The sequence below is a fragment of the Trachemys scripta genome, chromosome 2 (genome assembly GCF_013100865.1).
Source record: "Trachemys scripta elegans isolate TJP31775 chromosome 2, CAS_Tse_1.0, whole genome shotgun sequence".
Classification (NCBI taxonomy): domain Eukaryota; kingdom Metazoa; phylum Chordata; order Testudines; family Emydidae; genus Trachemys; species Trachemys scripta.
The window spans coordinates 118810898-118824443 of NC_048299.1; the positions used below are offsets into that span (position 1 = coordinate 118810898).

The 13546-nt window shown below is 43.8% G+C and overlaps 1 long non-coding RNA gene across 2 annotated transcripts in view; it reads right to left on the reverse strand.

Annotated features, from left to right (window-relative positions):
• Positions 1–7018: 7018 nt before the first annotated feature.
• The window catches only part of LOC117872732, a 55322-nt gene continuing 48794 nt past the window's right edge, over positions 7019–13546 (reverse strand). For both annotated transcript variants that reach the window (XR_004644571.1, XR_004644570.1), the window contains exon 6: positions 7019–7380. This is a non-coding gene — a long non-coding RNA (uncharacterized LOC117872732). The remainder of the gene's footprint in view (positions 7381–13546) is intronic.

Genomic DNA, 13546 nt, shown 5'->3' on the forward strand with positions numbered 1-13546 from the left:
ATATACTTTAGTACCCTTTCTCTTCCTGGGCTGCAGAATATGGTTCCAACCCATCTCACTATTTCAAAGGGACCTTGCCATCAGGCAGCAGCTTGGATTCAGAGGTAGGTAACAAAAGTAACACCAAGTTTTCTGGTCCCTTCTTGTGGGATCTGGATTCTGCTACCTAGACATGCCCATAACTGCAGTCCATGTATAGGAAATCCCACCAGAAGTGGCCCAGTTGCCCACATGTGAAGCAGTTGCCTGGCCATGGAGGGGCCTCAGTTGTTTGTACTCCCAAGTTTGACTATGTTTCCAGGGCAGTAGAGAGCCTCATGCCAGGCTGGAACTATTGTCCTGTCCCATCTCTCCATGAGGGTGAATTTCTGAGGTCAGTCTCTGTTTGGTTGATCACCCCCATTTTGGCTAGGACAGCCAGGTTCCTCTCACACCTCCACTCCAGGCTCTTCCTCCAGTTGTTTGAGTTGGCTATGGCTGGGCTGGGTCCCCTTTGGGTGTTTCTCTGACAGACCCTGCAGTCAGCATGTAGTTTTTGGTCAGCTTCACTGCTTCTGACAGAGTCCCTGATCAATGTTGAACCACCCGCTCCTGTACTTTGGGTGGGAGGATCTGGATGAATTGTTCTAACATGATCTTCTCTTCCATCTGTATTCCTGTCTTTTCCTCAGGATGGAGCAGCCACCAGCAATGTTCCTTTAATGCCTGGGCCACTATCCTAGGTTGCGGTCTGGCTGAGAACCTCTCTCATCAGAACCTCTGGTGGTGAGTCTCACTGGACATGCCAAAAGAACGCAATATGGCTGCCTTAAGTAGGGAATACTCCTGTGCCACCATCACATTGAGACTTTGGTATACAGCCTGGTCTGTCTCTGTCAGGTCAGGAGCTATCGGAACTGCCCAGCTCTTCACCAGCCAATGGGCCACCATGGTGATCTTTGGGCTTGTCATCTGGTCCCATTTTTGTCAGTTTCAGAGAGAGGTTTGGAGATGGGTTAGGGTTAGCCACTCCCACCAGCAGATTAGATGGCATGTTTTGGAATTGCAGCACTGTCCCCATCTGTTGCACCAGGGGGTTGCTGCTTCTCCCTGTATTAAGTAGTCAACTCCCTAACAAGCTGTTGCTGCTGCTACTGTTCCTTCAGAGCCTGTTGTTGTATCACTAGCTGCTGCAGTAACTGGGTTTCTTGTTGTTGTGACAGTTGTTGATCCTCCACGACCCTCTTTTACATCTTCTCAAGATCCACCTAGAAAACCCTCTTTCCTTTTTTTATTTTTAAATGCCTGAAGGTTTCCTTTAGGCCTGATAACCTTTTTCCCACATTCTTCACCAATTTTGTAGTGGGTCAATCTGATGGCCAGCTGGCCAGGTGATCAGGCAACGGCTCCACAGTTCTCTCAGTCCTGGTCATTCTAGAAAGGGCCCCAGCCAAGTTGTATGCAGCAGACCTCAATCCTTCCTGAATTTCTCTTCCATTCCCCTTGAGGGTTCTGTCATGCTGAAGGTACATGGGAGCAAGAAAGGGGGACCTAGGCCACCTCACAGCACCAGGTCTTGACCCTGGACCCTTGAGAAGTGTTACAATGTCTGGACAACTTGCTGGTCCACCCCAAGCTATACTCTCCATTAGGTCACTTCCTATCATGGTGTGGTTCCTCTGTTTGGGCATGGTCACAGGCTCAGAAGTAGCCACTTAGTCTCTCTGTGGGACAGTGTCCTGTTCTTCACAGTCTCTTCACAGGCTCTTGTGAGCTTCCAACTCTCAAAGAAAGGGTGGGGAATCTGGATCACTGCTTCCAGAGTAGTCTTAGGAATTCTGTCACTCCTCTGACAGCTCCAGGAGTCAGCCTGATCTCCTAGTGCTGCCTAGTAGCTCCTTGCTCCTTGTCCCATGGGCTACAGGTGCCCTTTTAAACTATCCCTCCATCTGGAACATGCCCTGCAGCTGCTGAGCAATGGGGCCGCCCTAGCACAGTAGTGCTCTGTGCATTGCCCTTATTTAGTGTAGAGTCTGTAAACCCCATCACAGGCCCTTTGTGTTCAATTCTGGTCACCCTACCTCAGAAAGATATAGCAGAAACAAAGAAAGTTTAGAGATGGACAACAAACATATGTAGAGGCATAGAATCAGTATTAATCTAATGTCTTACATTCTTATTACCATAAGTGAAGACCTAGAATGAAAACCTGGTTCTGCTGAAGTCAATGACAAAAATCCCATTGACTTCACTGGGGCCAGGTTCTTCTTCACGTGCTGGTCCCTATGTGTATTCCACATGTGGATATGCATGCACCTGACACTGAAAAATCTTGTAAGTCATGTCTGTTGTTCCGCACCTACCCCCTGGATATCTTGTGCTCAGAATGGAGGATATAATGGGGGGTGTGAACTGACCACCTCTCCAATGTCTTTGTACAGCTGCATGGCCTGAGTCAGAATCCTCTGTGTCTGGACTTATCCTTCCATCATCTTCACAGAATCATAGAAATGTAATACTAGAAGGGATCTCGATAGGTCATTGTCCAGTTCCCTGCATTGAGGCAGGACTAAGTATTATCTAGATCATCCCTAACACATGTGTTTGGCTAACCTGTTCTAAAAACCTCCCATGACAAAGATTCCACAACCTCTGTAGATAATTTGTTCCAGTGCTTAACTATCCTTACAGCTAGGAATTTTTTTCTAATGTCTAACCTAAATCTCCCTTGCTGCAATTTAAGCCCATTACTTCTTGTCCTGTCCTCAGAGGACAAGGAGAACAATTTATCACGCTCCTCTTTATAGCAACCGTTTATTTTCTTGCAGACTGTTATCATGTCTTCCCTTCTCTTCTCCAGACTAAACAAACCCATGTATTTTAAATCTTTCCTCGTAGGTCATGTTTTCTAGACCTTTCATCATTTTTGTTGCTCTCCTCTAGATTTTCTCCAATTTGTCCACACATTTCCCAAAGTGTGGTGCCCAAAAATGGACACACCACTCCAGCTGAGGCCTTATCAGTGCTGAGTAGCATGGAAGAATACTTCTTATGTCTTGCTTACAACATTCCTGCTAATATATCCCAGAATTATGTTCTTTTATTTTTATTTTTTTGCAATAATATTACATTGTTGACTCACATTTAGTTTGTGATCCTCTATAACCTCCAGATCCTTTTCTGCAGTACTCCTTTTTAGGCAATCGTTTCCCATTTTTTATTTGTGCAATTGATTATTCCTTTCTGAGGGTTGTACTTTGCATTTGCCTTTATTGAATTTCATATTATTTATTTCAGACCATTTCTCCAGATTGTTCAGTTTATTCTGAATTCTAATCCAGTCCTCCAAAGCACTTGCAACCTCTCCCAGCTTGGTATCATCTGCAAACTTTTCAAATATATTATCTTTGCCCCTATTCAAATCATTTATGAAGATATTGACTAGAACCAGACCCAGGACAGATCACTCAATATCTCTGTAAATATAATTGTATATAGTTTGTTAGTGTTTTATAATATTTTATATAGTAGTGTAGCTTAGTTTTTCCCACCTCAGGAACCTTCTCTGTCCCGCCTTTTAGGAGTAATACTATGCCTAGGATTTAAAAATTGTGTCTCCTGTTCTTGCTCCTTCTCTGTCAGTGATGACCACCAGCACTACCTTTACTGCCTTGGGGAGGTGCATATCTCCACCAAGTGGATTATTTTTCACCCCTTTCCATGCTCAGGAGTAGTTGGAAGAGGAAAATGACGAGCTGGATCCACTGGTAGCAGCAATACCAAAAGGCATATCATCTTCCTCACCCAATAAGGCAATTGCCCAATTTTTACCATCTCCTCCCAACAACTATAGGCAATATCAAGAACTATTGCAGAGGGTGGCAGCAGAACTTCAGGTTCCATTAGAAGAAGTTTAGGATATGCAGTATAAGCTCTTAAATATCCTGCAGTCCACTGGACCCACTCATGTAGCTTTTCCAGTAAATGTGACCAGTATGGAATCAGCTAGAATATTGTAACATACACCAGCATCCTGTAGCCCTACTCCTAAAAGGGCTGAGAAATGTTACTTTGTGCCTGCAAGAGGGGCAGAAGTCTAGCTTCCCCATTCTGCCCCCAGCATCCTAGTATACAAGCAGCCACAAAAAATCCAGGCAGAAACATTCTAAAACCACCCCTGTGGACAAGGAAGATAAATGCTTGGACCTTCAGGGCGGGGGGTGGGGGGGAAGGGAGGGGAGAGGTATTTCCCTCCACCAGCCTCCAGTTTAAAATCTCTTACTACCAGGCCCTTGTATGAAATCTGATTTTATGAACTATTCCAGGGGTCAAAGACAAACTCCTTGAGGAGGAGAGGGCCCAGTTTCAAGTCTTGGCTGAAGAAGGAGACTTATAGCTAAAACCTCACAGCAAGCTGCAGTGGATGCAGTCAATAATGGATCAAGGTCTATAGCAACCACAATAGTAATGAGGCGAGAATCATTACTTCACTCTTCCTGGTTCCCCAAGAGCACCACAGAGGACTTGCCCTTCAATTAAACCAATCTCTTTAATGAGAAAACAGACAAGCCTTTGTACTTGATAAAAGACTCCAGGACAACCCTCCATTCCCTGGGCATATATACCCTGGCCCCAAAGAGGAGGTATCAAAACCAGTATATAATCCAAGGCCTCTTCCACAGCCTTTCTACCACCAATGAAATCAGGAAGGCCAAATCACACTTGGAGTTGCAGTTAGCAAGAGATGTTAAGAGTAACAAGAAGGGTTTCTTCAGGTATGTTAGCAACAAGAAGAAAATCAAGGAAAGTGTGGGCCCCTTACTGAATGAGGGAGGCCAACCTAGTGACCGAGGATGTGGAAAAAGCTAATGTACTCAATGATTTTTTTTTTTTTTTTTTTTTTTGCCTCTGTCTTCACGAACAAGGTCAGTTCCCAGACTGCTGCACTGGGCAGCACAGTATGGGGAGAAGGTGACCAGCCCTCTGTGGAGAAAGAAGTGGTTCGGGACTATTTAGAAAAACTGGACGTGCACAAGTCCATGGGGCCGGATGCGCTGCATCCGAGGGTGCTAAAGGAGTTGGCGGGTGAGATTGCAGAGCCATTAGCCATTATTTTTGAAAACTCATGGCGATCGGGGGAGGTCCCAGATGACTGGAAAAAGGCTAATGTAGTGCCCATCTTTAAAAAAGGGACGAAGGAGGATCCGGGGAGCTACAGGCCAGTCAGCCTCACCTCAGTCCCTGGAAAAATCATGGAGCAGGTCCTCAAGGAATCAATTATGAAACATTTAGAAGAGAGGAAAGTGATCAGGAACAGTCAGCATGGATTCACGAAGGGGAAGTCGTGCCTGACTAACCTAATTGCCTTCTATGAGGAGATAACTGGCTCTGTGGATGAGGGGAAAGCAGTGGATGTGTTATTCCTTGACTTTAGCAAAGCTTTTGATACGGTCTCCCACAGTATTCTTGCCACCAAGTTAAAGAAGTATGGGCTGGATGAATGGACTGTAAGGTGGATAGAAAGCTGGCTAGATCGTCGGGCTCAACGGGTAGTGATCAACGGCTCCATGTCTAGTTGGCAGCCGGTTTCAAGCGGAGTGCCCTAAGGGTCGGTCCTGGGGCCGGTTTTGTTTAATATCTTTATCAATGATCTGGAGGATGGTGTGGACTGCACTCTCAGGAAGTTTGCAGATGACACTAAACTAGGAGGCGTGGTAGATACACTAGAGGGTAGGGATCGGATACAGAGGACCTAGACCAATTAGAGGATTGGGCAGAAAAAAACCTGATGAGGTTCAACAAGGACAAGTGCAGAGTCCTGCACTTAGGACGGAAGAATCGCATGCACTGCTACAGACTAGGGACCGAATGGCTAGGTAGCAGTTCTGCAGAAAAGGACCTAGGGGTCACAGTGGACGAGAAGCTGGATATGAGTCAACAGTGTGCTCTTGTTGCCAAGAAGGCTAACGGCATTTTGGGCTGTATAAATAGGGGCATTGCCAGCAGATCGAGGAATGTGATCGTTCCCCTTTATTCGACATTGGTGAGGCCTCATCTGGAGTACTGTGTCCAGTTTTGGGCCCCACACTACAAGAAGGATGTGGAAAAATTGGAAAGAGTCCAACGGAGGGCAACAAAAATGATTAGGGGTCTGGAGCACATGACTTATGAGGAGAGGCTGAGGGAACTGGGATTGTTTAGTCTCCAGAAGAGAAGAATGAGGGGGGATTTGATAGCAGCCTTCAACTACCTGAAGGGGGGTTCCAAAGAGGATGGAGCTCGGCTGTTCTCAGTGGTGGCAGATGACAGAACAAGGAGCAATGGTCTCAAGTTGCAGTGGGGGAGGTCCAGGTTGGATATTAGGAAAAACTATTTCGCTAGGAGGGTGGTGAAACACTGGAATGTGTTACCTAGGGAGGTGGTGGAGTCTCCTTCCTTGGAGGTTTTTAAGGGCCGGCTTGACAAAGCCCTGGCTGGGATGATTTATTTGGGAATTGGTCCTGCTTTGAGCAGGGGGTTGGACTAGATGACCTCTTGAGGTCCCTTCCAACCCTGATATTCTATGATTCTATGAAACTGCTGAGCAACCATCCAAGAGTACAGAAGCTAAGGGATGCAGCCTCACCTACCATGACAACAGCCGCACAGCCTCATCCATCAATTAAAGGTTACTTTTGATGGGACACTTGAGAGTTGCAACCTAACAATGATGCTATCCCCCACCTGCTTCTAAACTCCCTTTTGGTGGCTGCTTAGTGTACTTTGCCCACAACTGGAAGGCTATAACAATGGACAAATGGGTGCTAGATATCATCCACTTTGGCTATGCAGTTGCGTTTCTTTCTCTACCTCCTCCAAAACCCCCTTCCTGACCCCAATTCAGGGACCACTCTCATGAGGAGCTCCTCTGACAGGAGGTAGACTCTCTCCTTGAGCGAGGAGCTATAGTACATGTGCCACTTCAGCATCAAGGGAAAGAGTTCTACTCCAACTATTTCAAACCCAAGAAAAAAGGAGGATAGAGGCCCATTCAGCTAAATATTTTTATTCTCAAATTAATGGTTATCTTGGCATCACTAATTCCTTCCTTGAGAAAAGATACATGGTTTGTAGTTATAGACATGAAAGATCCTTACTTTCATGTGGACACTACCCAGCTCACAGAAGACTTCTCACATTTCTGATAGGACTGGAACACTATGAGTTCAAGGTACTCTCATTTGGTCTGGCTGTGGCACCAAGGGTCTTCATGAGAGTCTTCTCAGTGGTGGCAACACAGATGAGACAAAATGGCTACACCATATTCCCATACTTGGACAACTTGCTTCTAAGTGATGGATTCCATGTGGAAGTTCAGTCAGCAACCTTGTCCTTGCTCCACCTCCTGGCATTCTTGGGAATCTGTGTAAACATGGAAAAGTGTACTCTGACTCTCACAAAGCTCATAGACTTTATTGGGGTGATCCTTCCTTTTTGCAGACAGATTCCATGACATGACCTGTCTGATAAACCAAGCCACTCACAAACCCCAAGTAACAGTCCACATCTCTCTTTCTTACATAGTGCTGTTCACCAGGCAGCATCTCTGTTGTCTGCAAGCCTGGCTCCAGTAGATCTATATGGCAGACAGGCACAGCATGAATATCATAGTTACAATCCCCATCAATATCAGGGCTTCACTCACCTGGTGGATGAACTTGAATGTGTGCATTGGAGGCCTTTTTCTACCACCCACACTTGTCATGATGATAATCCTGGACACATCCCTCAGAGGCTGGGGAGACCACATGGGCAGTCACATGGCACAAGTCATGTAGACACCTCAAGAGGCCAGGATGCATATCAGTCTCTTGCAATTTAGAGCAGTCTGATGGACCTGCAAAGCATTCCTACCACTTCTATGATCCCGACAGGTCCAGAAAATGTCAGGCATCATGATTACTTTTTTCCATATAAACAAACAAGGAGGGACAAAATCGCTCGCACTGTGCACAGAGGCAATCAATTTATGGAACTGGTGCATCCTGAACCACATCACAACTTCTGCAATGTACCGCTCAGGTGCTCAGAGCTTGCTGGCAGCCTCAGCAGCATTTTGCCACTGATCATGAGTGAGCATTGTACAATACAGTGCTGATTAACCTCTTCACTCAGTGGGGAATGCCCCAACTTGAGACCTCTTCATCTCCCAGATAAACAAGAAGTTCAATGTATATTGTTTCAGAGCAGCACAAAGTCAAGACTCCAGGTATAATGTCCTCCTACTGTCCTGGACAGGCCACTAGAGATATGCCTTCCCTCCTTCCCACTACTTTCCCAGGTTCTATGGAAGATTTGTCACAACAAAGCACTAGTCATTATCATTGCACCCAATTGATCCAGACAATTCTGGTTTCTGGACCGCCTAAAAATGTCAACCCATCATCTCATCAGAATTCAGTCTTTCCCAGACCTTCTAACTCAGGAGAATGGTAGGAGCCAACATCCTAACCCAGATTCTCTTCACATCACAGCTTGGCATTTGGATGGGCATCAGACTTCGAGACCTCATGTTTGGAGGCCACTCAAATTATCTTCAATCACAGCAGGAAAGATTCTACCAGGAAATGTTATCTAGTCAAATGGAAGCATTTCTCTACCTGGGTGCAACAGAACCAATTATCATCAAGACTGTCATGCTGTCTGGAGAGGCTCACAACTGTGAGTGCGTATCTCAGGGCAGACTGTCAGAAACAGGGCAGACAGCCCAAGCCGGTGGTATGTTCTATAATTATGTTTCACCAAGCCAGTGACAAATGTAAACTCCTGGATCACTATACCAGTCTTACCATAGAGTCACAGACAGTCCTCTTAGCCTCTCAGGTCTATCTTGCCATCCAGACAAACTGGACTTGTGATTAAAGGTCACAAACCAAAAAATCATACCACATCAGGTTGTTCCCAGTCCCAGTCTCAGATCAGTTGGTAATTCAGATCTTATCCCAAAAAAACAACGCTGGTAGGCAATTCTACAGTAAACTAAGTAAAGGTTTATTAGCTAAGAAAAAGGAAATCAGAGTTATTGAGAGGTTAAAGCAGGTAAAATATATGCTCAGATGAGTCTCAGTCTATAATTCCAAATGGTGGCAGTGATGTAATAAACTTTTCCAGATTCCCAAAAGTCTTTTCAGAGTACCCAAATTGTCTCTTGGAGGTCTCCACTTTGCATCTGATACACTTTTCTGTAAGACTCCAAACAGTTCATAGCGTCGTCTCACAGAAAACAAGCTGACAGTGTCACTACTAGGGCTGTCAATTAATCACAGTTAACTCACACGATTGACAAAAAAATTAATTGTGATTAATTTCACTGTTAAACAATAAAATACCAATTGAAATATATTAAATATTTTTGGATGTTTTTCAACATTTTCAAATATATTGATTTATATTACAACACAGCATACAAAGTGTACAGTGCTCACTTTATATTATTATTATTTTTATAACAAATATTTGCACTGTGAAAATGATAAACAAAAGAAATAGTTGTGAGACTCTGTACCTCAGGGGGACACCCTGCACCCCTATGTTTATCCTTATAATATGATTGTGTGGTATCCAATTGATGCACTGAGCATGGCTGTTACAGTGATGTTATAGTTTGTAATTTCATGTATGTAGTTATGAGGCTGAAAATGTGTCCTCATGGCTTAAAACAAGGCCAGGCAAAAGTCTCTAGGAGCATAGGGACAGTTCACACCTCATCAGGGCAGGTATGGGACAAACCCAGCCCAGCCTCACAGGAACAAAGGGCACTGGCCTAGGCAGCAACAAAGGATCTGTTGGACTCTCGAGTGAGTCACCCCCCTTCCTTTGGTCAGTTTGGGACTACAATGAGGCAATGCTCACCTGACTCTGAGGGTGGGGGCGGGCAAAGCCAAGAGGGAAGAAAGGACATGATAAAAGGGAGAGATGTTTGCTATTCTCTCTCTCTACCACCTCCATCTATAGACACCACTACCAAGCGACTGAAGCGTTGATCAAAGGGGAGAGCCTGGCTGAAGGGCAACTAGCCAACCTGTGATGAGACGCGTCTAAGTTTGTAAGGACACTGAAAGTGTTAAGATCAGCTTAGAATGTGTTTTTCTTTTATTTCATTTGACCAAATCTGACTTCTTGTGCTTTGACTTTTAATCACTTAAAATCTATCTTTTGTAGTTAATAACTTTGTTTGTTTATTCTACCTGAAGCAGTGCGTTTGGTTTGAAGCATATCAGAGACTCCCCTTGGAATAACAAACCTAGTACATATCAATTTCTTTGTTAAATTGATGAACTCATATAAGCTTGCAGCTTCCAGCAGACATAACTGGACACTGCAAGATGGACATTCCTAGGGTTGTGTCTGGGATTGGAGATATTGGCAAGAGTCATTTGGTTGCACAATCCAAGCAGTGGCTGACCAAAAGTGCTCACTCACATAGCTGGGAGCAGCTTACCTGCTAGAGGCTGTGCAGGAACAGCCCAGGAGTGGGGGTTCTCACAGCAGAGCAGGTAAGGCTGGTTCCCAGAGTCGAGGATTGGCATGACCTAGCAGATCACAAGTCCAGATAACACCAGGGGAATATCACAATAGTATTTTTCAATTAACCTCATACAAGTACTGTAGTGCAATCTCTTTATTCTGAAAGTGTAACTTACAACTGCAGATATTTTTGTTACATAACTGCTCTCAAAAACAAAACAATGTAAAATTTTAGAGCTACAAGTCCTACTTCTTGTTCATCCAATTGCTAAGACAAACAAGTTTGTTTACATTTACAAGAGATGCTGCTGCCTGCTTCTTATTTACAATGTCACCTGAAAGTGAGAACGGGCGTTCACATGGTACTTTTGTAGCTGGCGTTGAAAGGTACTTACATGCCTGATATGCTAAACATTCATATGCCCCTTCCATGCTTTGGCCACCATGCCAGAGGACATGCTTCCATGCTGATGATGCTTGTTAAAAAATAATGCGTTAATTAAATTTGTGACTGAACTCCTTGGGGGAGAACTGTATGTCTTTGACTCTGTTTTACCCGCATTCTGCCATATATTTCATGTTATAGCTGTCTCGGATGATGACCCAGCACATGTTTATTTTAAGAACACTTTCACAGCAGATTTGACAAAACGCAAAGAAGATACCAATGTGAAATTTCTAAAAATAGCTATAGCACTTGACCCAAGATTTAAGAATCAGAAGTGCCTTTGAAAATCTGAGAGGGACAAGGTGCAGAGCATGCTTTCAGAAGTCTTAAAAAAGCAACACTCAGATGCAGAAACTGTAGAACCCGAACCACCAAAAAAGAAAATCAACCTTCTGCTGGTGGCAGCTGACTCAGATGATGAAAATGAATATGCATTGGTCCGCTCTGCTTTGGATTGTTATCGAGCAGAACCCGTCATCTGCATGGACGCATGTCCTATGGAATGGTGGTTGAAGATGAAGGGACATATGAATCTTTAGCACATCTGGCACGTAAATATCTTGTAACTCCAGTTACAACAGTGCCATGCAAATGCCTGTTCTCACTTTCAGGTGACAATGTAAACAAGAAGTGGGCAGCATTATCTCCTGTAAATTGTAACCAAATTTGGTTGTCTGAGCAATTGGCTGAAGTAGAACTGAGTGGACTTGTAGGCTCTAAAGTTTTACATTGAAAAATAAAACAATGCAGTTATTTTTTATACATAATTCTACATTTGTAAATTCAACTTTCATGATAAAGAGATTGCACTACAGTACTTGTATGAGGTGAATTGAAAAATACTATTTCTTTTGTTTTTACAGTGCAAATATTTGTAATAAAAAATAAATATGAAGTGAGCATTATTGTTTAACAGTGCAATTAATCATGTGATTAATCACGAATAATTTTTTAATCGCCTGACAGCCCTAGTCACTACCCATGTCAGTTTTTCCTTAGATGACCGTCTTTGACTTCCCATCATCACACACACTGACTAATTCCTTTGAAATTAGTGCCACGTGACTGCCCATGTGGTTTCCCAAGCATCTGAGAGATGTGTCCATAAAGTTCTTTATTTGCATTCCACAAGGCCTCTTCCTGTTTGATGCATTATTTAGTTACAGTGGTATACACAATGTAAATGTTTTCTATTACATTATAACAGGATACAGATAAATGAAAAAAATGCAACTAACATCTCATTAGTTTTTATGAAGTTTAAACTCCAAATACACTCTCATACATTTAACAATTACTTTGTTAAATACTAATACACAAGTGAACTGACCTGGGGATTTGGCATGAATTGGCACTTGGTCTGTCAGCATCACAAAAGCCAGCAGGTATTTCTGCTATTTTAGATTACTTCCTTACTTTCAAGACATCAGGTATTTCTATTAGCTCATGGCAGGACTACCAGCCAGAAATCAATGAATTTCATCCTCCAGTAGATGGCCATTCTATTTTTTACTCATCTGGTAACAGTTGGATTCCAAAAGGGTCCGACTAGGCTCTTCCCACCAGTAGTGAAGTCAATGCTGCAGTGGGACCTCAATCTTGTACTTTTAATATTTACTGTGCCACCTTTTGAACTGCCAGGAAGATGGGTGAGCTGGATACTCTCCTGGCCAACCCACGTTAAACTATATTTCATTAAGAGAAAGTATCCTTTCACCTCCACCCGAAATTCATCCCAAAGGTAATTTACGAGTTCCATATAAACATTCTATTCACTTATTGGTATTCTTCCTGCAGCTCATGCCTCCAGAGAGAAAAGGAAACTTCATTCTCTTGACGTCAGACGAGCATTGTGTTCTACATGCAAAGGATGAAACCATTTAGAAAATCACCTAGACTCTCTGCTGCTATAGCAGAGGGAGCACAGGGACAAAGCATATCTGCTCGGAGACTCTCTATGTGGATTTCTGCTTGTATCCTCCTTTGCTATCAGCTGGCACATCTTTCTTCTGGATGGCGTGAAGGCCCATTCTACTAGAGCGCAGGTGACCTCAGTATCATCTCTTCAAGAACTGCCTATTCTGGACATTTGTAAGGGGACAACCTGGAGTTCCATCCACACTTTCACAAAGCATTATGCTTAGTCCAATCTTCATCTGCAGAGTCAGCCTTTGGAATTGCAGTGTCATAGACATCTATACCTGCATCTATACCACCTGCATTTGGGCACTCTCCTCCAAACTTAAAACTTACTTGACAGTCACCCTCATTTGGAATACATATAGGGAACAGCATTCAAGAAGAAATGGAGGTTATTTACCTGTGTAACTGGAAGTTCTTCAAGATATGTGATCCCTATCTGTATTCCAATACCCACCTTCCTTTCCCTCTGCTTTGGATCATGACTGGATTCGCAGTAGCGAAGGAAGTGAAGAGGCAGCCAGTTCGCACTTCCCCTTATATCCTTGGTGCTGAGCACAGGGAGAGCCAGGGTGCTGGCATGGACCAATGGACACTATTTGCAAGATTTTCCAATCTCAGGTGTATGGTGCACATGTATACCCATATATGGAATACAGATAAGGACCACAAAACTTTCAGTTACTGGTAAGT